The sequence below is a fragment of the Mixophyes fleayi genome, chromosome 4 (assembly GCF_038048845.1).
Source record: "Mixophyes fleayi isolate aMixFle1 chromosome 4, aMixFle1.hap1, whole genome shotgun sequence".
NCBI lineage: Eukaryota > Metazoa > Chordata > Amphibia > Anura > Limnodynastidae > Mixophyes > Mixophyes fleayi.
Window position 1 is genome coordinate 50,457,413 of NC_134405.1, and position 26,753 is coordinate 50,484,165.

The 26,753-nt window shown below is 45.2% G+C and overlaps 1 protein-coding gene across 1 annotated transcript in view; it reads left to right on the plus strand.

The window, feature by feature from the left end:
• The first annotated feature begins 512 nt into the window (after window positions 1-512).
• Window positions 513-26,753, plus strand: part of PGLYRP2 (peptidoglycan recognition protein 2) — a 52,162-nt gene continuing 25,921 nt past the window's right edge. Inside the window, exon 1 of the mRNA XM_075206960.1 lies at window positions 513-584. The gene's annotated coding sequence lies outside the window, so the exon portion shown is untranslated. The remainder of the gene's footprint in view (window positions 585-26,753) is intronic.

Genomic DNA, 26,753 nt, shown 5'->3' on the forward strand with positions numbered 1-26,753 from the left:
GATAGGGGGGGCTTATGAATTGGATGGAGGGGGTTAATGAAATGGCTAGGGGAGGGGATTAATGAAGTGAAAATGGGGAGGTAATGAACTGGCTAGAGGGGGGTTAATGAATTGGATAGGGGGGATTAATGAAATGGCAATAGGGAGGTAATTAACTGGCTACAAGGGGGGTTTAATGAATTGGATAGGGGGGGGTCATACACTGTCTGTTGCGGGTCGATAGGGGGGATGAATTAGCTGGTGGCGGAGGTGATGAAATAGCTTGTGGGGGAAGGATCTCTGTATTGTGTGGCGGTGATGTGGATGCTGACTGTGGTTTTAGCGGTCACTAGAATACTAAATACTAGATAGACAGGGCTGGTAAATGTTACTATATGAGTGTAAATAAATTTTATATATTTTATTGTCTATGTCTGTACTAGGGGGTTGTTTTGTATCATTCAGGGTTTGTTAAAATTTGGCACTATAATACAATTTTTGCACATTTTAAATACAGGACTCCCAAGTTTCCAGAAGCCAGGCAACGGCCAACGCTCCAAGAACAAGCAAAAGAGAACACCAGGTAGTCTACGCTGCAAGATCAGGTAAGAGAGGAAGTGCATAATGAAGTGTGTTTTATGTATTAATTAATGTTTTACAATTTTGTTTACATATATCTATATATATATATTTTTTTTTTATTATTTTATTTACCCACACATTGGGGGGGGGGCGGTAACCAGTGTAGTAGCCTAGGGCGGCTGTGACCCTTAATCGGGCCCTGGGTGGACGCCATGTGTGAGGTTAGGTGTGTAAACATATTCCAGTTGAGGTCAGGTTAAGACATCTTGGGACAAGGTAAACGGCAAAAAAAAAATCTACTATGTCTGCACTTACCTCAAAGTTTCTCCAGAAAACTCTGCATATTGATATTTTAAATTAAGGGCAGCATATGGTTTTTGCACTTTTGCAGTGTGTTAGGCCCAATCAGCTAGTCCTATTATTCCAAGTTGTCCATTGTGTTGCATCTGCATTCTCCTTGGTAAATGTGTGAAGTGTCCCCCTAGTGGCCTATGCTGCAACTACAAGTGTTCCTTCTTGCCCAGGCTGGTGGGTACTGTCAAATGATACCAGAAGACTCCACCCACACACAGTTTAACATGTGGGCGGACACTGGTGTAGTGTGTGGTGCAATGCAAAATAAAGTTGGGCACCCGTCCAACTTTACTATTTCGAAAACAGGAAACTTTATTTTACTCCACATCCTCCAGTACAGTAAACATAACAGCTGCAAGAATATTCACCAATAAGCGCCAGACTCTACACAATGCTTCAGTAGATGTTGCTGCTATCTCTGAGTCTCCTCACACTCCTGCACAGAAATTTGGTATTAACAGTTGAATACTAGCAACTACTGCTGGGTGCAGTAGTTCCACAGACACATGCAACAGGTTTCATAACACATGCTTCTCGCAGGCATGCAGATGGTCACCTCACAGATGCTCCAAGACCTGTATCCAAATATACATCCCCTCCTCTGCCTTGCAGTCTCCAACCTCCATTTCAGCCACACTCCCAAATAGCCACGCTGCAACGTGCAGTGACCCCCCCACCTCATCTGCATGGGGGGTACTTTCCAACGGGAATACCTCTAGGAAGGGGATCTCCAGGCTTCTTTCTGCTGTGTGGATCTTACTTTTGGGGTACCCCTGAAGATGAGGATCCCCTTGCTGGTTTCTTGTCTGTCATTGTGAGAACCAGGCCTCACCACTGCTCTGCTCTCCCGGTGACCTCGCCTGCCTTCACCAGGAGGAGAGCGTTTTCATGAATGCTATAGGCATTACAAAGGACCGCAAGTCTTTTATGTGTCATCATCATCATGCTCTGAGGTATTCCCACACAACAGGTAATAAGTAAATGTAATCACAAATGAGCTGTATTGGCCCTGGAGATATTTCCCTTCCACATATCACAATGACTGTATAAAAAGTGCTTTGTCCAAGTGGACAGCAAGATGGCGTCTAAGAATATGAACTCTTCATTTGGCAGGAATGTCTACACAGCAAAATCTTATTACAAGTACATTGCTCATATTTAAATACTCACTCTGCAGATAGTTTAGCCTATCCCAGTATTAAAAATATGTTATAGCATTGAAGATTACTGTACAACTGCCGTAACCTGACAGAGTTTCAGAAAGAAATGGGGAAAAGGTGTTTAGAGGGGCTCAGTGCTACAGTCAGGGGTCAGAGGGTTTTTGAATACGGAAGGATAATAAATGTAAGTTTGATTGAACCATGTAGGGAAGAATAGCCTAGGGAGGTAAAGAAGATGGCTCAGAAATTTGATAAGCTATAGAGGTCAGTTTCAGGGAACACTTGACGGTTTGGAGGTTGTAATGTTTGCCAGCAGCATCTCAATAAACCTATAGAACCACAAAAGGTCTTCACCTATAGCATCCCCTATTTCCCATAAAGCGGTATGTGCTCACTTTTACTTTGTAGCTCCCAGGTTTTGTGTACCATAGTATCAGTTTATATATTGATGGAAACAGAAAATATAAGAAACTAAACCTCAAAAAAACGTGAATGAACTAAAATGACTAGGCCAACAAATAGTGGCAAAAAAACTGGCAACAGTAATCCGATACAATGCAAAATTGGGGGCAGGCGTCTAACAGATTCAAAGGAGTCACAAACCAGGTTTGGGGCTTGCGAGTGGCAGACGGGGATAAATTGTAACATACAGAGGTCAGTAGAGGAGGCAGACAGGATGAACAGTGTCAAGCAGAAGTCATTACGGATGGCAGACAGGATAAACGCTAAGAAGCTGGGGTCAGTAGAAAGCAAGATCTTGAGCACTGATAGTAGTCATGGGGTTTGGGTTGGGAGGTTTGAGAAGAGATTTAAATGTATTAAAGAGGTATTTGTTAGTACAGTAAGGTCAAAGTATAGGAAAACTTGTAGGTGGTCAGGTCATGTTCTGGGCGAAGAGGAAACCACCACGTGAAAGGTCTGCAGTGTCTTATTTTGTGAACCATGTTTCTGTAATTGCCAGAAGGTTGGGGTTATTTGAAAGGAAGATGTCATGGATGGACGTTAGCCTGTTACAAGCGGATCATGCATACAATAGGGCAAATTTAAAGAATTGTGAAAGTAATAGAAGGCAGGTGATGTGTTTGCTGGATTTATATAGTGTTCTTAATCAGAGTGATGTGTACGGGAGATCATCATCATCATCATCATTTATTTATATAGCGCCACTAATTCCACGGTGCTGTACAGAGAAATCACTCACATCAGTCCCTGCCCCATTGGAGCTTACAGTCTAAATTCTCTAACACACACACGCAGAAAGATAGACAGACAGACTAGGGTCAATTTGTTAGCAGCCAATTAACCTACCAGTATGTTTTTGGAGTGTGGGAGGAAACCAAAGCACCCAGAGGAAACCCACGGAAACACGGGGAGAACATACAAACTCCTCACAGATAAGGCCATGGTTGTGAATTGAACTTGTGACCCCAGTGCTGAAAGGCAGAGGTGCTAACCACTACGCCACCGTGCTGCCCCAGCACGGTGGCGTAGAGGACCCTGTGAAGAGGACCTGGATTTGGTGATATATTGTCACGGGCACTAGGAGTTTTGACCCAAAATTCACCAGATGTAGCTTTACCCACCAGAGGCGCGACGTCTAACACAGTGGCTGGTCTTCTCCAGGAACTCCCGCAAGGAAGTATGGGCTTTAGGGGCTTCCACTGTGCAGGTCGCGGCCCTCTGGGGAGTATGGTGAATATGCGGATACAGCTATACACAATGAGTACACGGATCTGCTCAAGCTGAGTAGAAGAGGGAATGCCAGAAGATATATATAGTCTCTGAGTAGTAGAAACAATGATGACCCAGCAAGTATGATGGCCAGTAATAATGGGACGAGAGAGTTCCAAGGTGACTAGCATGCAGGTAACTTAAAACAGGCAGATACTTGACAATTGAAGGAAAGTCTATACGGACAGCCAATAACACAGAGTAGTGGAAGAGTCAGCGACTCGCAGCTATCACTACAGGTGCACAGTAAAACTTAGTCCCGATAATAGGTAACATACAATGTAGCTTTAGAGTAGGCTGCGCCTGACAGGTGTTACCACTGGCGTAGAGTAAAGACTTGTCCAGGTGCAGGTAAGATACGAAGTAGCGTGAAGCGGTCTGCGGCTGGCAGGTATTACCACTGACGTGGAGTGAAGACTTGTCCAGGAGCAGGTAAAATACGAGGTAGCATGGAGCAGTCTGCGGCTGGCAGGTATTACCACTGTCGAAGTCAGCAAATTGGATAAAGTCATTTCAATTAAAATTGAGCAAACTTGGTTGTCTTTGTCTGAAAAGATGCGTATGGTACGCTACGGCGTAAAAAGGCACGTTACAGCGTAAAAGGGCGTACGCAGCCACAACACGTGGCAACAACAGTATTTAGTCTTTTACATACATTCGCACAAACACGCTCACTTGTAAAATAGTACACATTAATGGTAGTTGCAACACATAGTCATTTATGTCGAAATATAGTAGTATTTATGTTTTATATTATAAGTTATATGCATATTAGTGAAATATATGAAACAGGTTGAAGGAATCATATCATGTGTGGTATCATAATAAACCTCTTAACATTTGCTACTGTTCGGTTCACTCAGCGAAGGAATCGCAGAGTGCATACGCAAGTTATGAATGATAGGGAATTATGAACTACTTAAGACTAAGGAATCTTGGCGGGAAGAGCAGAGCATACCCCCTGGAGAGATGACGCCCTCCTCTGGATTCTTTAGGATAAACTGGCCAATGATTGACAACCCCTTGGACCTTCCTGAAACCTTACCAATAGAAGCAAGCTATACCAACTTCATTGTTTTACTGTATTCCTGTGTGCATATAAGCAGCAGCTTCTCATCTAGTGTTCAGACATCTTGTCCCCAGACTTCAGGATTGAATGACTGCACACTGGATCCAGAGCGCCTGCGATAAGTAACGGCTGTACTTATTATCACTTCGCTTGAATATATTATACTACTTTTTGCGAATAAATCTTTGTGCTTTGGAAACACAAATCGAGGTTCGACAATCGTTATTGGTTAGCGACAATACGCACATAACGCTTTGGGGGCTCGTGAGCTTTGGAGGTTTCGTTGCCAGACGATAAGCAAGACCAATGGATTTCAGTTTCTCAACAAAGGTTGGAGACGCGTCATATACGGGTAAGAACGCAATGTGTTCAAAACCTGAATTTTACTGTGTGTTGTGAAACCGAATGTCCGTTTTGCATTGTCTAGGGCACGCTACCTAGAACCTAGGGACAAAAGAGAAAACTGTTTCTTTTTACTGTCATTGTGCGTTTTAACTGTATTGCATTGCTTTGCGTATGTGTATTTCCTGCTGTGCGTACGCGAACTTCCGGTAGATTTGCCACGTGGTTAAACAATCGTTTTGATAGTTATTATATGTGTATAGTATAATTACTTGTGAAAGCCTCTGAGACATTATTACTATTGTTGGGAACTTTTAATTTTCTGCGCAGAAAAGGTGTATAGTGTGTGATTTTGTAACGTAGATACACTGTTTATTATTCATTGTGCTCAGTTGCTGTCTGACGAGGCGGATTGCCCAACTGAAGGACGGTATACAGGGCAGGTATACCGAATGCGAAAACGTGGTTTTCGCAAAGCGCTACCAAAAGATCGCAAGGTTTGCTAATAATTAGTATTGGTAGGCTGTGCGATCTAACCGCACGATAACCGTCAGTGCGAATTGGTGGAGCAGCTAGGAGGAATTATACTGGAAAGGCAGGTTGATTTTATCAACTTGCGCTCCCAGCAATAATAAACTCAGCAGATTTTTGTGGGGACCGAAGGTATCGAGGAGCTGATAGCCCTTGGGGCCCACAGTGATATTTCTGTGTTAGGGGTCCTCGCTGGGTGCGAGCAAAAGCGAGTGGACGCAGCTAGTGGAAATACGTCCACCGGGCATTAGAGATCTCTAGCGGTGATTGTAGCAACAGGGTTGAAATTGTTGGGTGGAAAGAACAGAGCATTGCGGTGTGTCTGTGTTCCACATAAAAGGGTATTGTTGGCCGGAAGGAACAGAGCATTGCGGTGTGTCTGTGTTCCGTGTAGAAGGTATTGTTCAACATGGGTGCTAAGCATACGCTAGAGATGGCCAGTGTACTGCCTAAGGAAGGGCCTATTGGTTCAGCGAGGTTTCTCATGTGTAAGAAATATGGTGCATTCGCAACTGTGTATTGTGACACGTGGGTCAAGAAGACCAAAGATTGTGATAGGCCTTTCCCAACAATAGGGAGTTTTAATGCAGAGGTACTAAATACTGTAAAAGATAAAGTATGGTTGATTAAGTCAACGAAAGTAAGGAATAAACATAATGATTGTTTAAAATTGTGGCAAATGGAAGGTAACACGTGGCAGAGCAGCGAATGCACAACGGAAGTAGGCGTGGCGAAAAGCGCGCGCAGGGCGTAAGTAGCCGTTGAGAAGTGTGGCGAACTCAGCGCAAGCACGCCCCCGCCACCTTATGTGGCGGGAGGGGTAAGTACAGCCGTTGTTAAAACTGGAAAAAGAGAAATTGCTAAGTTGGATCCTGTTCTAAGCCAGTTTAAAACAAGTGTATCAGAAGATGAAGATGAACCCACTGTGATTTCGGCCATTGCTCATGCTGCTAATATGCTAGAGGTTCAGCGTAAGTATGGGAAAGGAGCAATGGCTGAGATAGGTGAGAGTAGTGTGATCACTAGGAGTGATAGCGTTCTAAATCTTGAAACAGCAGATCCGGTAGTGACTTCTGGAGCCAGTGAACCAGTGGGGGTGTACCCAGTCCGCACAATATCAGTTCCCAATGGAAAACCGGATAAGGATGGTGTAGTTCCTTTAAGAAATGTTACAATGCATTGTCCTTGGACTAGATCAGAGTTACGTTCCATTATGACTGAATTCCCAGATCCTAGAAAAGAGTTGGCAAAGTGTCAGAAATTTGTTAAAGACTTAGGAAATGCACACGAACCAACCAATAAGGATTGGCGTGTAGTGTTGAGGGCGTGTCTTCCTCCCCACACTGACATACAAAAATTTATTAGAGATTGTTTGTTGGACGAAGATGACACCTGTCACGCTGTAGGCCTATGAAGGCTGAAGATAACTAGACACTAACCGGTATTAGCGCAACTGGTCAAACAGGCGCGGAGTCTAACGTACCCCTGGTGTTCACCAGGGACCCCCGCAAGGAGGTTTGGACTTCGCAGCAGAGAGCACGCAAGTCGCGGTCCTGTTAGCCAGTTACCAGTGTAGTGTAGAGAGGTCAGACGGTTCCGGGTCACAGCAATCAGGTATATAGGTACAAAAGGGAAATCCAGTAGAGTAGTCGCCAAGCCGAAGTCACGATACAGAATGGGTCAAACAGAGAAAGAGGATGGTCGCCAAGCCGGGTCACAACGATAAACAGGAAGCAGGATACTCAGGGAAAAACAAGGGAGTGTGGAAGCCAGGAACACTGGTGGTGAACCTGTTACTCTGGCACCCTAATGGCGCCAGAGGCAGGTTTAAATAGAATCCAGACTGAGGTGATTGGTTGAGAGCGGAGGCGGCAGCGGAAACAGAAACAGCGTCCCGTTGCCTAGCAACGGGACTGAGACCAGGGTGCATGCGCCCGCTATCCGGAAGTCCGCAGCAGCCGACGGGGAGATCAGACGTCCGTTCCCCGTCTGACAGGGAATCAGCGGGGACGGCGTCTGACAACACCTTGACTGATGAGATTAACCAAGAAAATATAGAACAAATTGTCAAACACTTAGCCATCTATTTTCCAGTAGTAGTAAATTGGAGTAAGATTTTCACCATAAAACAAAAGGATAGTGAAACAGCCTCAGATTACTTTGCTAGAGCTATAGCAGCGATAACACGGTTTACTGGGATATCCAACATAGGTGAGGACCCACATCACAGAGAGGTAGCTGTAGGAGTATTAATGGATGGCCTTAGAGAAAATTTAAAGACGAGAGTACAAACCACATTACCTAAATGGAGAGGCATCACAGTAGATTCTCTTAGGGAGTCTGCTGTGGAGCATGACAAAAACTTTTTTAGAAAAAAGGAAGAGAAAAGTGATAGGTTAATGACGGTAAGTATACAGGCTCTAGAGGGGATGCATACACGACCACCAGCATACAACCCATATAACAAGAAACCTAAAGTGATCAGGTGTTTCAACTGTAATGAGGAAGGACATTACATGAGATATTGTAAAAAGGAAAGATTCAATGCACAGAGGGGTGGGTCACGTAGATATCCTCCAAGGAGGAATTCACATGGATTAGAAGACTCACATCTACCCGCGCATATTACAGCAGCAAATGCTGCACGGGAAAGCAATAGTCAGTGATAGGGGTCAGGTCATACCTGTAGTCTACAGCCAGTGAGGTTAACTGAGAGTCAGAGAGAAGAACCAACAATGATAGTTGACATAGCTGGTAGGAAACAAACTTTTCTTGTAGATACAGGGGCGGCCCGATCTGTGATAACCTCTCCTTTCAATCTACAGGTGACCAGAAAAACTATTCCAGCTATGGGGGTAACGGGAAGAGTGTTACATTATCCTCTAACTAAACCAGCTGAAGTTACTATCGGGCCCTGCATACCAAGCATTCGCTTCTCTTGGCTGCGGCAGCTCCTACTAACTTGCTGGGAAGAGACTTGTTATGTAAAATGGGATGTGTCATATACTGTACTTCAGATGGTGTGTTCTTAGATATACCGGAGAAGGTCGCACATGAGGTGCAGGATATATTGGACACCCCTCAAAGGTTAATGTTACACTCTCCTGTTATAGAACAAAGTCCATCTCAAGTAAAGGGGATGTTGCTGGAAATACCAGGTTCACTATGGACCAGAGATGGACAGGACACTGGACTGATGGCAAACGTAGCCCCTGTCATGGTCAATCTAAAAAGTGGTAGGATAGCTCCAAAAATCCCACAGTATCCATTAACCTGGAGGTGGAACTAGGGGTATATCCTGTTATTGAGAGGCTGTTACAACAAGGGATTTTAATTCGTACAGCTAGTACAGCAAATAGTCCCATTTTCCCTGTGAAGAAGAGTGGGGGGAGGGGCTATAGATTAGTCCAGGACTTAAGGGAATTAATAAAGTTGTTGAGAGCCAATTCCCCGTAGTGCCGAATCCAGCTGTCATCCTCATGCAGATTCCACCATCTGCTAGTCACTTTACTGTCATTGATCTATGTTCTGCTTTCTTCTCAGTCCCTCTTCACCCTGACTGCCAATACCTTTTTGCATTCTCCTACCGGGGAGTGCAATACACATGGACCAGACTGCCCCAAGCGTTCATTGACAGCCCCAGTATTTTCTCCCAAGCCTTACATGACTGTTTGCAATCCTTTCAACCCCACAATGGGTCTGTTCTAATTCAATATGTGGACGATTTGTTGTTGTGCTCTGATTCTTTTATGTCATGTTTACATGATACTAAATTGTTGTTGCTCCATCTCTCACAAACAGGGCACAAGGTGGCAAAGGACAAATTACAGCCATGTCAGACTAAGGTCAAATACTTAGGACACTGCCTCACTAAGGGGCTAAGACACCTGACAACCGACAGGATTGAGGTCATACAACACATGACTCTGCCGCAGAGCCAGAAGCAGATTCGTACTTTCCTGGGGATGTGTGGATACTGTAGATCCTGGATCCCAGGTTTTTCTATTCTGGCATTACCATTGCAGGAGCTAGTCTCTTCCTCAAAACCAGAACGTGTCGTACACACAGAAGAGTCAGAGCAAGCGTTCTTTAATCTTAAAGATAGTCTGACTAGAGCACCTGCATTGGGAATACCTGATTATGAAAAGCATTTTGAGCTATACTGTACGGAAGCTGATGGCTGTGCAGCAGGTGTCCTCGCACAGAAACATGGTGACGCTAGCAGACCGGTAGCATACTACAGTGCACAATTGGACAATGTAGCAAGATCACTCCCAACATGTCTCAGAAGTGTAGCAGCAACTGCTCTTCTGGTAAGTAAGAGCGAGGACGTAGTATTAGGACATAATTCAACTGTCTATACACCCCATGCTGTATCAGCTCTGTTAAACTCAGCCCAAACCAGACATGTTTCTTCAGCTAGATTCACAAAGTGGGAACTACCCCTGATGGCACCCTCAAACATCACCATCAAACGATGTAGCACCTTAAATCCAGCTACATACCTTCCATATGTGTCTCTAGAGACACAAAGGGTGGGAGGTGAGGAGACCCTGGTTGATGATGAGTTAGGCAAGAATACTGACACGCATGACTGTATGGAACACCTGAATCAGACCTTTACTGCAAGGCCCGACATACGTGACACCCCCTTAGAAAATGTGGATTTTACGTTTTATACAGACGGGAGTTGTCATAGACAGACAGAGACGGGAGAGCTATGTACTGGTTACGCTGTTGTAGACGATCAGGATGTGGTAGAAGCTGAGTCCCTTGGTCCACCTCACTCAGCCCAGGTGGTGGAACTAGTAGCATTAAGGAGAGCGTGTGAGTTGGCAGAGGGTAAATCAGCCAATATATATACTGACTCTAGGTACGCCTTCGGGGTAGTGCACGATTTTGGGGCCCTTTGGCGTCTTAGAAACATTACGACAGCAGCAGGTACGCCAGTGGCACACTCACAACACATAAAAGGACTTCTGACAGCGATACAGTTACCCAGAACAGTAGCCGTCATAAAGTGCAAAGCCCATACCTTTGAAGAAGACCCAGTGTCACTGGGCAATAACAGACCGGACGAAGCTGCTAAATGGGCAGCAGGGCAACCTATGACTGTATCGACCGACAGTATTATGGTTTTTCAGACATGCAGAAATTAATTGAAATGCAAGATTTGTGTTCCCTGCAGAAAAAAGGCAGTCTGGAAGGCGAAGGGATGTGGTCAAGAGTCCTCAGGACTCTGGAGGGATGGACAAGGTAAGCCTGTAGCTCCCCGAACATACTATCCAAGCCTGGCTGAAGCAGCACACAGTCTGACTCACCTGGGTAAAGAAGGTATGTGCAAACTGGTGAGAGCATACTGGTGTGCTCCCGGATTTTCCTCTCAGGCTGGTAAGAAAGCAATGTCATGTCTTGTTTGAGGAAAAATGTTGGGAAAACTATTCCAACTGAGCCATCCCACATCCCTCCTACAGACGGACCTTTTCAGGTAATACAAATTGACTATATCCAATTACCACTGTGCAGGAATCTAAAGTATGTGTTAGTGTGTATTGATGTGTTTTTCAGTTGGGTAGAAGCATATCCGGCAGCCACTAATACTGCTGTGTTCACTGCAAAGAAAATTGTACAAGACTTTGTATGTAGGTTCGGTATCCCTAGAATCATTGAAAGTGATAGCGGTACCCACTTTACTGGTGATATCTTCCAAAATATGTGTAAACTCATGGGAATCAGTAGCAGACTTCACACCCCTTACCGACCACAAGCCTGTGGTAAGGTGGAGAGAGTAAATGGTAATATAAAGAACAAGCTTGGTAAGATAATGGCTGAAACTGGGTTGGCATGGCCTGAGGCTTTGCCGTTGGTCCTCCATAGCATTCGGACCACTCCTAGGCCTCCTCTTAATCTGTCCCCCTTTGAGATACTGTTCGGACGAAAACCTCATTTGATCGTGAGTCCACAAGACGTCTTGAAGTGTAATAATGAAGTGACTGTACAATATCTTATAAGAATGAGTAGACAGCTAAAGCAACAACAACAAAAACTAAAAATGCTGTCACCTGGTATGCCAGAAACGAACTGTCATGATGTTGAACCTGGAGACTATGTTATGATCCGCAATTTCTTACGTTCAGGTTGTTTAACAGACCGTTGTGAAGGCCCGTACCAAGTGCTGCTGACCAGTACTACATCACTGAAGGTTGCAGAGAGAGACACTTGGGTCCATTCCACCCACTGCAGGAGAGTCCATAATCCGGAGAAAGTACAAGATAAAACTGAGACCGACGACATAGATCTGTCACTTGTGAGTCTGTTCCGGGAGACCTAAAGCCTGCAGTCGAGACACCTGAACCAGAGACGTTGCCCCAGAACTATCTTTCCAGCGATGGAGTGGCGGTTTTTGTTTTTCTTTTGTTCCAGGATTTTCCTTGTTTTTACTTTTTCTAGGACATTCTATTTTTGTGAAGGAGGATGGAGGACGGAGGAGGGTTCTGGTAGTGATGCGGATGAGATGGAGGCAGAGGAAAATTTATTAGAATACTCAGAGCAGCCCATTATCAAGCTTTGTCCGGGGGTTATGAAAAGGTCTGCTAGCTCAGGAACTCGGAGGCAGTGTGAGGTGCTATTGTCTGATGAGTATTGTATCTGCAAGTTCTGTGACTCCCTAGTTGAAGAGAGATGCATCCAACGATGCCAGTTCCCCAGTACTCTGAATATAGGCGGGCATCCTTTGGAGGATTATCACTCCCTGGTGGGTAAGGTGCTAAACCAAACCGAGTGTTGGGTGTGCTCTCACGTGCCGCAAGGGCAGCATAATATAGGACTAGTGCCATTCCCTCTAAACATATCCGAAGTACTCAAATTGAGGGGTGGGAGGCCCATAGACGGGAGGTACAATAACACTAGGTCCCCTAGTCTGACGCTTCGACAATACTCCATAGACAGATCTTTGCTGTGTCTAAATATCTCTCATGCAAAACGTCTGGAGAATTGGGAAGCTGACCCATCAGATCAGACAATAGCTCGCCACGCTCATTTTAGAGGGAGACTCACAAGGTCACCAATAGGCAGGAATGTTGATGGAAGTCACAAACTAGGGCGTATAACCAAACATAAGAAGGTATCCATTGGAAAAGTCTCTATAGATAATTGTAAAAATGTTATCCATGCGGACACGTGTCTCGAGCAAATGACACTGGGCATGGGTAGTTTTATCAAAACTCTGTGTGATATAATTAATGGGCATACTGTTCCTTATGTTCTCCCTGATGATGTGTATTTTGTTTGTGGAAGGAAAGCTTATTCCTGGGTGACTCCGAGTTCCAAGGGCTTGTGCTTCTTAGCTAAACTGGTTCCTGAAATCATGACTATTACTCATGAAGAAATGGTTGGTATTCACAAGACTACATCACCACCATACATACACACACACACACACACACAGTATGAACACCGTGGCAAGAGAAATATGATTCCTGGTGAGGAGCCCACAGCTACAAAATTGATTAGTGAGACCGCTGGGTTTCAAGTTATGGTTGCTCTAGATCTCACCAGGACCGCTCGGGGAACATTAAACTTTAAATATATCCAAGACCTAGCTAAATTAATAGATAATATCACCGAGATGTATGATGACACTTTCAGGTATACTGGAAGGGAGCTACAAGCGTACAAGAAGGAGTTGGTGCAACATAGACTGGTACTAAATTATCTCACCTCTATTACTGGCGGGTACTGTGTGACACTGGCCACCCAGTTCGGTGTCAAATGTTGCACGTACATCACCAATAATACGGATGACCCGAAAGAGGTTATAGACCAGAAGATAGATGAAATTTTGCAACTGAAATGGGAATTTCGAAAGAACCATAATTCTTCGTTATATGAGGTCGGGGAAAAGGTGGCAGGTTGGTTCTCGTGGTTGAACCCTGTGAAATGGTTCTCCGGTCTGGGGGAGTGGGTACAGGAAATGGTTGCTAGTGTAGGTAAGCTCCTTCTCCTTATACTGGGTGTCATCTTAGCGATTGGTTTGTGTGTCAAATGTGTTCCTACTGTGTTGAAGTGTGGAAAATTGTCTCCTAAAAGTAACACTGAGAAAGAGACTGAAAGGCTGGTACCAGATACCGAGATCATGGTCTGTGAAGAAGTATTGTATAATCCTGAACTTGAAACGGTGATTGGGTGATAGTTTGTTACACTATCAAAGGGTGGAGCTGTCGAAGTCAGCAAATTGGATAAAGTCATTTCAATTAAAATCGAGCAAACTTGGTTGTCTTTGTCTGAAAAGATGCGTACGGTACGTAAAAAGGCACGTTACAGCGTAAAAGGGCGTACGCAGCTACAACACGTGGCAACAACAGTATTTAGTCTTTTACATACATTCGCACAAACACGCTCACTTGTAAAATAGTACACATTAATGGTAGTTGCAACACATAGTCATTTATGTCAAAATATAGTAGTATTTATGTTTTATATTATAAGTTATATGCATATTAGTGAAATATATGGAACGGGTTGAAGGAATCATATCATGTGTGGTATCATAAAAAACCTCTTAAAATTTGCTACTGTTCGGTTCACTCTGCGAAGGAATCGCAGAGTGCATACGCAAGTTATGAATGATAGGGAATTATGAACTACTTAAGACTAAGGAATCTTGGCGGGAAGAGCAGAGCATACCCCCTGGAGAGATGACCCCCTTCTTTGGATTCTTTAGGATGAACTGGCCAATGATTGACAACCCCTTGGACCTTCCTGAAACCTGTACCAATAGAAGCAAGCTATACCAACTTCATTGTTTTACTGTATTCCTGTGTGCATATAAGCAGCAGCTTCTCATCTAGTGTTCAGACATCTTGTCCCCAGACTTCAGGATTGAATGACTGCACACTGGATCCAGAGCGCCTGCGATAAGTAACGGCTGTACTTATTATCACTTCGCTTGAATATATTATACTACTTTTTGCGAATAAATCTTTGTGCTTTGGAAACACAAATCGAGGTTCGACAATCGTTATTGGTTAGCGACAATACACACATAACACCACTGACGTGGAGTGAAGACTTGTCCAGGTGCAGGTAAGATACGAAGTAGCGTGAAGCGGTCTGCGGCTGGCAGGTATTACCACTGACGTGGAGTGAAGACTTGACCAGGAGCAGATAAAATACAAGGTAGCATGGAGCGGTCTGCGGCTGGCAGGTATTGCCACTGACGTGGAATGGAGACTTGTCCAGGAGCAGATAGAATACAAGGTAGCGGGGAGCAGTCTGCGGCTGGCAGGTATTACCACTGATGTGGAATGGAGACTTGTCCAGGTGCAGATAAGATACGAGGTAGCATGGAGCGGTCTGCGGCTGACAGGTATTATCACTGATGTGGAATGGAGACTTGTCCAGGAGCAGATAGAATACAAGGTAGCGTGGAGCAGTCTGCGGCTGGCAGGTATTACCACTGATGTGGAATGGAGACTTGTCCAGGTGCAGATAAGATACGAGGTAGCATGGAGCGGTCTGCGGCTGACAGGTATTACCACTGATGTGGAATGGAGACTTGTCCAGGTGCAGGTAGCGTCCACAGCAAACCGGTACCATAAACAGGAATAGAGAACTCTTTGGTACCTCAGCAGAATGAGGACCAAGAACAGGCAAAGGTAGAAGGACCACAGGTGTCTCAAATAGTGAGAAGTAATTAATCATCCAATGAGGAGAAAAACAAGGTTTTAACAGTCTGAAGGTCTGCACATGCGCAGACCCCTGGTCAAGATGGCGGACGGCCGCGGCGCAAGACAGGCGCCGGGAAGACAGAGAGAGGCCTAGGTCTTGAGCCAGAGGAACTAACAGTCCGGTGAGTGACAGTACCTCCCCCCTTTTAAAGGTGGGCACAGAACACTTGGAACCGGGTTTGCCCGGATATTTGGTATAAAACTTTTTCAGAAGTGCTGGAGCATTGAGATCATCCGCACGGATCCAAGAGCGCTTCTCCGGACCAAAGCCTTTCCATTGAACCAAAAAACAAAGAACTCCTCTGGAAATTTTTGAATCAAGGCTATGAGTAATCTCGAACTCCTCCTCCTGTTGATGTTGGACTGGACGAGGTGTAGAAGAAGGAACTGAAAATCGGTTGATGATGAGAGGCTTGAGTAATGAAGTGTGGAAAGAGTTGGAGATACGAAGGTTCTTGGGCAATTACAGTTTGAAACAGACAGGATTTATCACCTGAGTGATTTTATATGGACCAAAAAACGTGGAGCAAACTTCATGGAAGGAACCTTCAGGCGAATATTCCTGGTAGAAAGCCATACACGATCTCCAACTTTAAGTGCCAGAATTTCTCGCCTCTTTTTATCAGCAAAAAATGTATATCTCGAGGATGCCTTCTTCAAAGAGGATCTAACCTGAGTCCAAATGGAATTAAATCTTCGACATAATACATTAACAGCAGGAACTTGAGTGGGAGGGAGGGAAGGAAATTCTGGGAGAGACAGATGGTGACCGTATACCACAAAGAATGGTGTTTTGGAAGATGATTCATGATACATGTTATTATGGGCAAATTCACTCTCTCGGTCTGTCCATTTGATTGAGGATGGTATGCGGATGATAATGACAACCGGATACCCACGATCTTACAAAGGGCTCGCCAAAATCTGGTGACGAACTGTACTCCGCTATCCGAAACTATTTCAGATGGACATCCATGAATTCGAAATATTTCCTTGATAAAATGGTCAGCCAATGTAGAAGAAGAAGGCAAGCCTATCAAAGGGGCAAAATGAGCCATTTTAGAGAACCTATCAACGATCACCCAAATGGTATTACATTTCTTGCTGGGAGGAAGGTCAGTGACGAAATCCATACTTATATGGGTCAATGGTTTAGAAGGAATGGGTAGTGGTCGAAGTAGCCCCGCCGCTGCTCTATGGGAAGACTTGAATTGGGAACAAACATCACAAGCAGCCACAAATTCCTTGACATCTCTTCTAATAGAGGGCCACCAATAACTTCAAGAGAGAATCTCCAATGTTTTCTGTACTCCCGAATGGCCGGCAAAACGAGAGGAATGATAACATGGAAGGATCTTTTTTCGAAGAAGTGGTGGCACAAAGGTTTTCCCAAAAGGTAGAACATTGGTAGAAGAAGCAGCTAGACTCACACATTTAGGATCAAGTATAGGACGATCCGTATAATCTTCAAGGTCAGAAGAAAAGCAACCGCCCGAGATAATGCATTCACTTTTTTATTCTTAGAAGCTGGTTTGAATGTAATAATCAAATCAAAGCGAGAGAAAAAGAGTGACCATCTTGCTTGTCGGGGGTTCATACATTGAGCTGACTGAAAGTAGAGAAGATTCTTGTGGTCGGTAAATATAGTTAACGGATGACGAGCACCCTCCAACAGGTACCTCCATTCCTCTAAGGCTACTTTAATAGGCAATAGCTGCTTATCCCCGATAGTATAATTTTTCTCAGCAGGTAACAGACTTCGAGAATAAAAAGCACAAGGATGGAATTTCTTTAGCACCGACTTCTGAGACAAAATGGCCCCTAGTCCAACATTAGAGGCATCAACTTCGAGGAAGAATGGGAGAGTTACATCAGGTTGTTGAAGAATAGGAGCAGTAGAGAATGCCTTCTTGAGGAACTGAAATGCTTGGGGAGCCTCAGGAGACCATTGCTTGGTATTAGCACCCTTGCGGGTAGGAGCAACTATAGGAGAGACAATGGAGGAAAATCCTTGAATAAAGCGTCGATAATAGCTAGCAAACCCTAAAAAGCATTGGATAGCTCTTAGTGTAGTTGGCAGAGGCCAATGTAAAACTGCATTCACTTTCTCCGGATCCATCTCCAAGCCTACTCCAGACACAATATATCCCAAAAAAGGAATTTGGGATAATTCGAAGGAACATTTTTCCAGTTTACAGAATAGTTATGTCAGACGCCGTCCCCGCTGATTCCCTGTCAGACGGGGAACGGACGTCTGATCTACCCGGCGGCTGCCACGGACTTCCGTATTGCGGGCGCATGCGCCCTGGCCTCAGTTCCGTTGCTAGGCAATGGGACGCTGCTGCAGATTCTGCCTCCGCTCTCCACCAATCACTTCTGTTTGGGCTCTATTTAAACCTGCCTCTGGCGCCATTAGGGTGCCAGAGTAACAGGTTCACCACCAGTGTTCCTGGCTTCCCTATTCCTCCATACTCCTGAGTATTCTGATTCCTGATTACCTGTTGTGACCCCGGCTTGGCGACCATTCTACTCTTCTGTGTGACCCATTCTGTACTGTGACTTCGGCTTGGCGACTATTCTTTGGATTACCCTTTTGTACCTGATATTCCTGATTGCTGTGACCCGGAACCGTCTGACCTCTCTACGCTACACTTGTAACTGGCTAACAGGACCGCGACCTGCGTGCTCTCTGCTGCGAAGTCCAAACCTCCTTGCGGGGGTCCCTGGTGAACACCAAGGGTACGTTAGACTCGGCGCCTGTTTGACCAGTGGCACCAATACCGGTTAGTGTCATATCATCTTCAGCCTCATAGGCCTACAGCGTGACAGTTTACTCTGGCCATGGCTGATGGTACCGGAGAACCCTCATCCCGAGACCTCCTCATCCATTTAGGAGTACGGGTAGAGCGCCAGGAGGCCAACCAAGCACAACTCTTGCAGTGTTTACAAGGAGTGATTTCATCACTGACACTACTGCCCCAGTTCAGTTGCAGGTAGGGGTTCTCCATCAAGAGTGGATTCAGTTCCTGGTTATCCCACAGTCCGTTAATTCCATCATTTTAGGGCTACCATGGCTCAGGAAACATTCACCACAATTCGATTGGGCTCTCGCACAAGTTACCTCCTAGGGCTCCTCGTGCTTCAATCAATGCCTCTCGAAAATACTTCCTCCTAAGCAACTTCCTTGTCTATCTCTGGACTCCCACCTCAAACTACCAGAGCCGTATTTAGACTTTATTGATGTGTTTAGCAAGACCGCTGCAGAGACGCTTCCTCCACATCGAGCATGGGATTGTCCTATTGAGCTAATTCCCGGCAAAACTATTCCCAAAGGTAGAGTCTATCCTCTGGCTCTCCCTGAGACTAAGGCAATGTCTTTATATATATCAGATAACCTTCAAAGAGGATTTATCAGAAAATCTACCTCGCCAGCAGGTGCTGGATTCTTTTTTGTAAAGAAAAAGGACGGTTCATTAAGACCATGCGTAGACTACCGCCGTCTTAATGATATTACCATCAAGAACCGCTATCCGCTCCCATTGATCACAGAATTGTTTGACCGGATTAGAGGAGCTAAAATCTTCTCTAAATTAGATCTCAGAGGGGCCTACAACTTAATCCGCATTCGAAAGGGCGATGAGTGGAAAACGGCATTTAACACCCGTGACGGGCACTATGAGTACTTAGTCATGCCGTTTGGACTTTGCAATGCCCCTGCAGTGTTTCAAGATTTTGTCAACGAGATCTTCAGGGATCTTTTGTATCAATTTGTGATTGTCTATCTGGACGATATTTTGATATTTTCATCTGACTTACATGTTCATCGTCTCCATGTCAAGACTGTTCCTTCTCGTCTCCGGAAACATTCCTTATATTGCAAGCTGGAGAAGTGTCTTTTTGAGCGTTCACAAGTTCCATTTCTAGGATACATAGTTTCTGGCACCGGCCTACTGATGGATCCGCAGAAAGTGAAGGCCATTGTCAACTGGCCATTACCTATTGGTCTCAAAGCTACCCAACGCTTTATTGGCTTTGCCAATTATTACCGGCAGTTTATTAAAGGCTTTTCATCCATTATCTGTCCTATTACAGCTTTAATTCGAAAAGGTGCCTGCAGCAAACCATGGCCTGTCGAAGCTATATTGGCCTTCAAAACTCTTAAAGAAGCATTTCTTTCAGCTCCTATACTCAAACAGCCAGACCAGAGGAGACCGTTTTTTATTGAAGTGGACGCTTCTTCAGTCAGGATTGGAGCAATACTTTCCCAGAAATCTGCTTCAGGAACATTAGAGACTTGTGGATTCCTGTCTAAGAAATTCTCTAGCCCTGAACTAAATTATGGAATCGGTGACAAGGAATTATTAGCCATCAAGATTGCCCTTGAGGAGTGGCGTCACTTACTAGAGGGTGCCTTACATCCCGTCACGGTCATGACAGATCATAAAAATCTGACGTATCTTTTTCTAAAAAGATTGGAGTCAGTCTCAAATTTTCTTCCGGATATCACCCCCAAGCTAACGGAAAGACTGAACGAGTGAATCAAGACTTGGAGTGCTTTCTACGGTGTTTTGCTTCTGATCATCAAACGACATGGAATGATCTTCTGTATTGGGCCGAATTCGCCCACAACAATCTTCTACATTCCTCCTCTGGGCGTTCTCCATTTTTCATTATCTACGGCAGACATCCCACTCCTCCTCTCTTATCCGAAGCTCCCTCCTCTCTAGTACTAGCGGCTGATACTCTCATCCATGACTTCTCTCAAATCTGGTCTCAAACCAAGGAAGCACTGTCTACTTCTGTACAGAGACAGAAGAGAGCGGCTGATCTTCATAGAAGAGTTGTTCCAGTACTAAGAGTAGGAGACCGTGTTTGGTTGTCCACGCGCAACCTTCGACTTCAAGTTCCATCCATGAAATTGGCTCCTAAGTTTATTGGTCCCTTTTCCATAGCACAAGTTATCAATCTGGTTTCCTTCAAACTTACATTACCTCCGTCTCTTAAGATCCATAACACATTCCATATTTCATTGCTAAAACCGCTGATTCTCAACAAATTCTTCAGAGAACCTACTCCTCCTCCACCTATTAAAACATCTTTAGGGGATGAATTCAAGATCGAGAGAATTCTGAAGAGACGTTTCTTCCAGCGCAAACCTCAGTATCTTGTACACTGGAGAGGTTACGGTCCGGAGGAGAGATCGTGGGTCTCAGAAGCCGACCTTCATGCTCCTTGTCTCCTTGCAAAATTTCTGAGGAAAGGTAATCCTTCTCTGAGAGGGAGGAGGGGAGGGGGTACTGTCAGACGCCGTCCCCGCTGATTCCCTGTCAGACGGGGAACGGACGTCTGATCTACCCGGCGCCTGCCACGGACTTCCGTATTGCGGGCGCATGCGCCCTGGCCTCAGTTCCGTTGCTAGGCAACGGGACGCTGCTGCAGATTCCGCCTCCGCTCTCCACCAATCACTTCTGTTTGGGCTCTATTTAAACCTGCCTCTGGCGCCATTAGGGTGCCAGAGTAACAGGTTCACCACTAGTGTTCCTGGCTTTCCTATTCCTCCATACTCCTGAGTATTCTGATTCCTGATTACCTGTTGTGACCCCGGCTTGGCGACCATTCTACTCTTCTGTGTAACCCATTCTGTACTGTGACTTCGGCTTGGCGACTATTCTTTGGATTACCCTTTTGTACCTGATATTCCTGATTGCTGTGACCCGGAACCGTCTGACCTCTCTACGCTACACTGGTAACTGGCTAACAGGACTGCGACCTGCGTGCTCTCTGCTGCGAAGTCCAAACCTTCTTGCGGGGGTCCCTGGTGAACACCAGGGGTATGTTAGACTCGGCGCCTGTTTGACCAGTGGCACCAATACCGGTTAGTGTCATATCATCTTCAGCCTCATCGGCCTACAGCGTGACAAGTAAATTTTCTCCAAGCCTAGAGAGAACTTCTGCAACATGCTGTCGATGAGAGGAAAGATTTTGGGAGAAAATCAATATGTCGTCTAGATAGACAACGACACATACATTGTCAGACGCCGTCCCCGCTGATTCCCTGTCAGTCGGGGAACGGATATCTGACCCTCCGTGGCGGCATCGACTTCCGCCTCCAAGGCTTCCTTGTCGAGCGCATGCGCTATGCCTTCGTCCCGTTGCTAGGCAACGGGACGCTTCTGCTGCCGATCAGCGCCGCCTCCAGAGCGCTCCTATCAGCGCCTCTTCCCCATTATTTAAACCTGGCTCTGGCGCCATTAGGGGGCCAGAGTAACAGGTTATCTGCCTGTGTTCCTGGTTGTGCCTTAGTGCTCTTGTGTGCTTCATCCGTTCCTGCTCTTCGTTGTGACCCGGCTTGGCGACTACTCTGTTATCTACGTGACCCATATTGTACTGTGACCTCGGCTTCGCGACCACTCTGCTATCTACGTGACCCATATTGTACTGTGACCTCGGCTTGGCGACTACTCTTTGGATTTCCCTTGGCACCGTATTATCCGGTTTGGAGTGACCCAGACCGTCTGACTCTTCTACACTACACCGGCAACTGGCTAGCAGTTCTGATAATTACACCTCTGATGAAACCGCGAGAGTGCCGAGAAACGCGTCAAATATTTGCTGGATTCCAGTCAGTGATTGTAACAGCAGAGTTACTAACATACCCCGGGGTTGAAGAACTTTCTCTGTGATTCGAATGGTCAAACCTCTATTTAATACCTCTTGGAGGCTGAATCTTCATGACATCTGATTGCCTATTCGGGACTAACGCTAAGTATACAACATCTTAAAAGGCATCAATGTTCCTCTCACAGAGAGGGGGATTTTCGTGTGCTCAATTTGGGATTTTATACACGAAGTTTGGTTCATATGAACCTCCTGAATTATCTACGAGTGATTTTACTATTACATTAGATTGCCTATTCGGGACTCACATCAAGTATATAACATCTTAAAAGGCATCAATGTTCCTCTCACAGAGAGGGTGACTTTCGTGTACTCAATTGGGGATTTCACACTCAAGGTTTTGTTCATATGAACTTCCTGAATTATTCATGAGTGATCCTACCATTATCATGGACTAAATCATCTGCGGTATGAGGATTTGTTTTTACATTCGTGTGCTCTAATACATTCATTTTCTAGGACCGAGCCGTGTATTTGTTGGATTATCATCTCATACACATAGTTATGTTTATAAGTTTCAACCTATACATATACACGAGTATATCTAATTATTATTACATCTGCTGTGAATCCATCTAGGGAATATTTTATGTGCTCTGACACATTAAGAGTGTTGAATTTGATATTTGCCAGTTTTTTGTCATACCCAATACTGGCTATTGTTTTATTAATATGTGTAATGGTATATTTATATTATCTTTAAATACATATTATTTTATATAATAAATTAAATTATAATTATTTCAACTAGTGGCTTACAGTTTTTGCGCTCTCAATTTTCTTTTTGTCTATGTTTATACCCTGGTGTTAAAAGCTGTCTTCCATTCATCTCCGGCCTTAATCCAGATTAAATTGTAAGCACCGCGAAGGTCTAACTTGGTAAAAACCCGAGCTCCTTTGATGCGGTCAAAAAGTTCAGTAATCAAGGGAATAGGGTAACGGTTTTTGATGGTTATGGCGTTAAGACCTCGATAGTCTATACAAGGTCTCAACGAACCGTCTTTTTTCTTCACAAAAAAGAAGCCCGCTCCTGCGGGAGAAATAGATGGCCAAATAAACCCACGATGGAGATTTTCCTTGACATAATCAGACATCGCCTGGGTCTCAGGTAACGAGAGAGAATACACACGACCCCTTGAAGGATTCTTGCCAGGTTGTAAATCTATTGGGCAATCCCAAGCCCGATGAGGCGGAAGGCATTCCGACTGGGTCTTATCAAAAACATCAGCAAACAAAGCATACTGTGGAGGAAGGCCAGGCAAACAAGGTTCTATAGAGGATTTATTTACTTTCACAGGAAGGACTTGAGTGAGACATCTATTATGACAAGCTGGACCCCAGGATATAATTTGCGGAACGTTCCAGTCAATTTGTGGAGAATGAAGTTAAAGCCAAGGAAGACCAAGTACAATAGGACTAGTGCTAACAGGAAGGACCAACAAGGAAATTTGCTCTTGATGTAAGGCTCCAACTTGGAGGGATAAAGGAATGGTACGTTGAGTAGTAGTTCCATTACTAATTCACGAGCCATCAATGGCCATGATGACAATAGCCTTTTTTAAAGGGATCACTGGTAAGGACCACTGACGTACTATCGAATTCGAGATGAAACTTCCAGCCGCTCCAGAGTCCAGAAGTGTTTGAGACGTAAAAGAATTAGTAGAAGTTGAGACAGTAACAGCGAAAGAGCAAGTTTTGAAATCCATATGATATGGAGAGGACTCCAGGGACCCCAACCTTACCTCTCCAGAACAGGTTAGGGCCTTGTGTTTCCCGACTTTTTGGTGCACAAATTCAACATATGATTTGGATCAGCACAATAGATACAGAGTTTATTCTTCAACCGTCGTTCCCTCTCTTCTGGAGTCAGTCTAGAACGTCCCACCTCCATGGGTTCTATCGGTGGAGAAGCATGACGAAATCGGGATGCCAAGCGAACAGGTGTTTTAGACGAGGACTCCTTTTCAGAGTTTCTTTTTTGGAATCTCATGTCCACTCGGTTGCACAAAGATATTAAATCATCCAAGGAAGAAGGTAACTCTTGCAAAGCCAATACATCTTTAATTTTGTCGGCAAGACCCTGCCAGAAGGCAGCTATTAACGCCTCATTGTTCCATTGGAGTTCAGAGGCAAGTGTGCAAAATTGGATTACATACTGTGCTACTGAACAGGGTCCTTGGCGTAACCGAAGGATGCTAGATGCCGCCGAAATAACACGGTCAGGTTCGGCAAAGATTCTTTGAAAAGTTGCAATGAACAGTGTGCTATCCTCCAGGAGAGGGTCATCTCTTTCCCAAAGAGGGGAGGCCCATGCAAGAGCCTGTCCAGAAAACAAAGAAATCATGTAAGCCACTTTAGAACGATGAGTAGGGAAATTTTGAGGTTGGAGTTCGAAATGAATGGAGCACTGATTGAGAAAGCCCCTACAAGCTTTCGGATCTCCATCAAATTTTGAAGGAGTAGGCAGGTGTAGAGCAGAGGATGTAGACGCCTGGGATGGCACTGGGAGAGAAGAAGTCACCGGAGGATTTAAAATAGAAGGTGCGGTTTGCACCGGGTCTCCCCGAGAGACTAGGGACTGAAAACACTGGAGTAATTGTTGTTGACGAACATCTTGTTGTTCCACCTGAGTAACCAGGTGTTGCAGTAAATCCTTAGCTGTTGGTTCCGAGCCTAGGTCTGTCATGGCCTGTTCTTACTGTCACGGGCACTAGGGGTTTTGACCCAGAATTCACCAGAGGTAGTTTTACCCACCAGAGGCGCGGAGTCTAACACAGTGGCTGGTCTTCTCCAGCATCTCCCGCAAGGAAGTATGGGCTTTAGCAGCTTCCACTGTGCAGGTCGCGGCCCTCTGGGGAGTATGGTGAATATGTGGATATAGCTATACACAATGAGTACACGGATCTGCTCAAGCTGAGTAGAAGAGGGAATGCCAGAAGATATATATAGTCTCTGAGTGGTAGAAACAATGATGACCCGGCAAGTATGATGGCCAGTAATAATGGGACGAGAGAGTTCCAAGGTGACTAGCACTCAGGTAACTTAAAACAGGCAGATACTTGACAATTGAAGAAAAGTCTATACGGACAGCCAATGACACAGAGTAGTGGAAGAGTCAGCGACTCGCAGCTATCACTACAGGTGCACAGTAAAACTTAGTCCCGATAATAGGTAACATACAATGTAGCTTTAGCGTAGGCTGCGGCTGACAGGTGTTACCACTGGCGTAGAGTAAAGACTCGTCCAGGTGCAGGTAAGATACAAAGTAACATGGAGCAGTCTGTGGCTGGCAGGTATTACCACTGGCGTGGAGTGAAGACTTGTATAGGTGCAGGTAAGATACGAAGTAGCGTGAAGCAGTCTGCGACTGGCAGGTATTACCACTGATGTGGAGTGAAGACTTGTCCAGGAGCAGATAGAATACAAGGTAGCGTGGAGCGGTCTGCGGCTGGCAGGTATTACCACTGACGTGGAATGGAGACTTGTCCAGGTGCAGATAAGGTACGAAGTAGCATTGAGCGGTCTGCGGCTGACAGGTATTACCACTGATGTGGAATGGAGACTTGTCCAGGAGCAGATAGAATACAAGGTAGCGTGGAGCAGTCTGCAGCTGGCAGGTATTAACATTGATGTGGAATGGAGATTTGTCCAGGTGCAGATAAGATACGAGGTAGCATGGAGTGGTCTGCGGCTGGCAGGTATTATACTGATGTGGAATGGAGACTTGTCCAGGTGCAGGTAGCGTCCACAGCAAACAGGTACCATAAACAGGAACAGAGAACTCCTTGGTACCTCAGCAGAATGAGGACCAAGAACAGGCAAAGGTAGAAGGACCACAGGTGTCTTAAATAGTGAGAAGTAATTAATCATCCAATGAGGAGAAAAACAAGGTTTTAACAGTCTGTAGGTCTGCACATGCGCAGACCCCTGGTCAAGATGGCGGATGGCCGTGGCGCAAGACAGGCGCCGGCAAGACAGAGAGAGGCCTAGGTCTTGAGCCAGAGGAACTAACAGTCCAGTGAGTGACATATATCATCAGCTATTAGAAACAGAAGGAGAGAGATGATAATATGATTGTACGTGGGCTTTTATTTTCAGCTGTGAATTTTCTTCACTTTGGAAGTTATCACTTTGATTTATCTGTGAGCAGTCTTGGTGGAGTGTAGAAGGCAGACGGCTGATTGCAGAGGGTCGGAGGGAGAGGAGAGAAAGTGGGTCAGGCAGTTTTACATTAGCCTATCAAATAGTCTGGAAGCAAAGGCATAGAGAGAAACAGGGCAATAGATGGAGAAAGAGGCAGGGTCAAGAGATGGTTTCTGGAGGACAGGAGAGATTAGTCCATGTTTGAAGACAGGTGAGTAAGTACCAGTGGGATGTGGCAGGATGAAGAGGTGAGCTAAATAGGAGGAATTGGAGTGTGAGCGGACAGGTCAATGGTGAAGAGGAAGAGAGGAGTGTAAAGACCTCGTCCTCAGTAAGTGGAGAGAAGTAACGGAGGGAGGATACGGAGGTGGAGGAAAAGGTGGGTGCGGGGTGATGGAGGAGATATCTTAACAGATAGAGTTGATTTTGCCTTTGAAGTAGCTGGCAAAGTCGAGA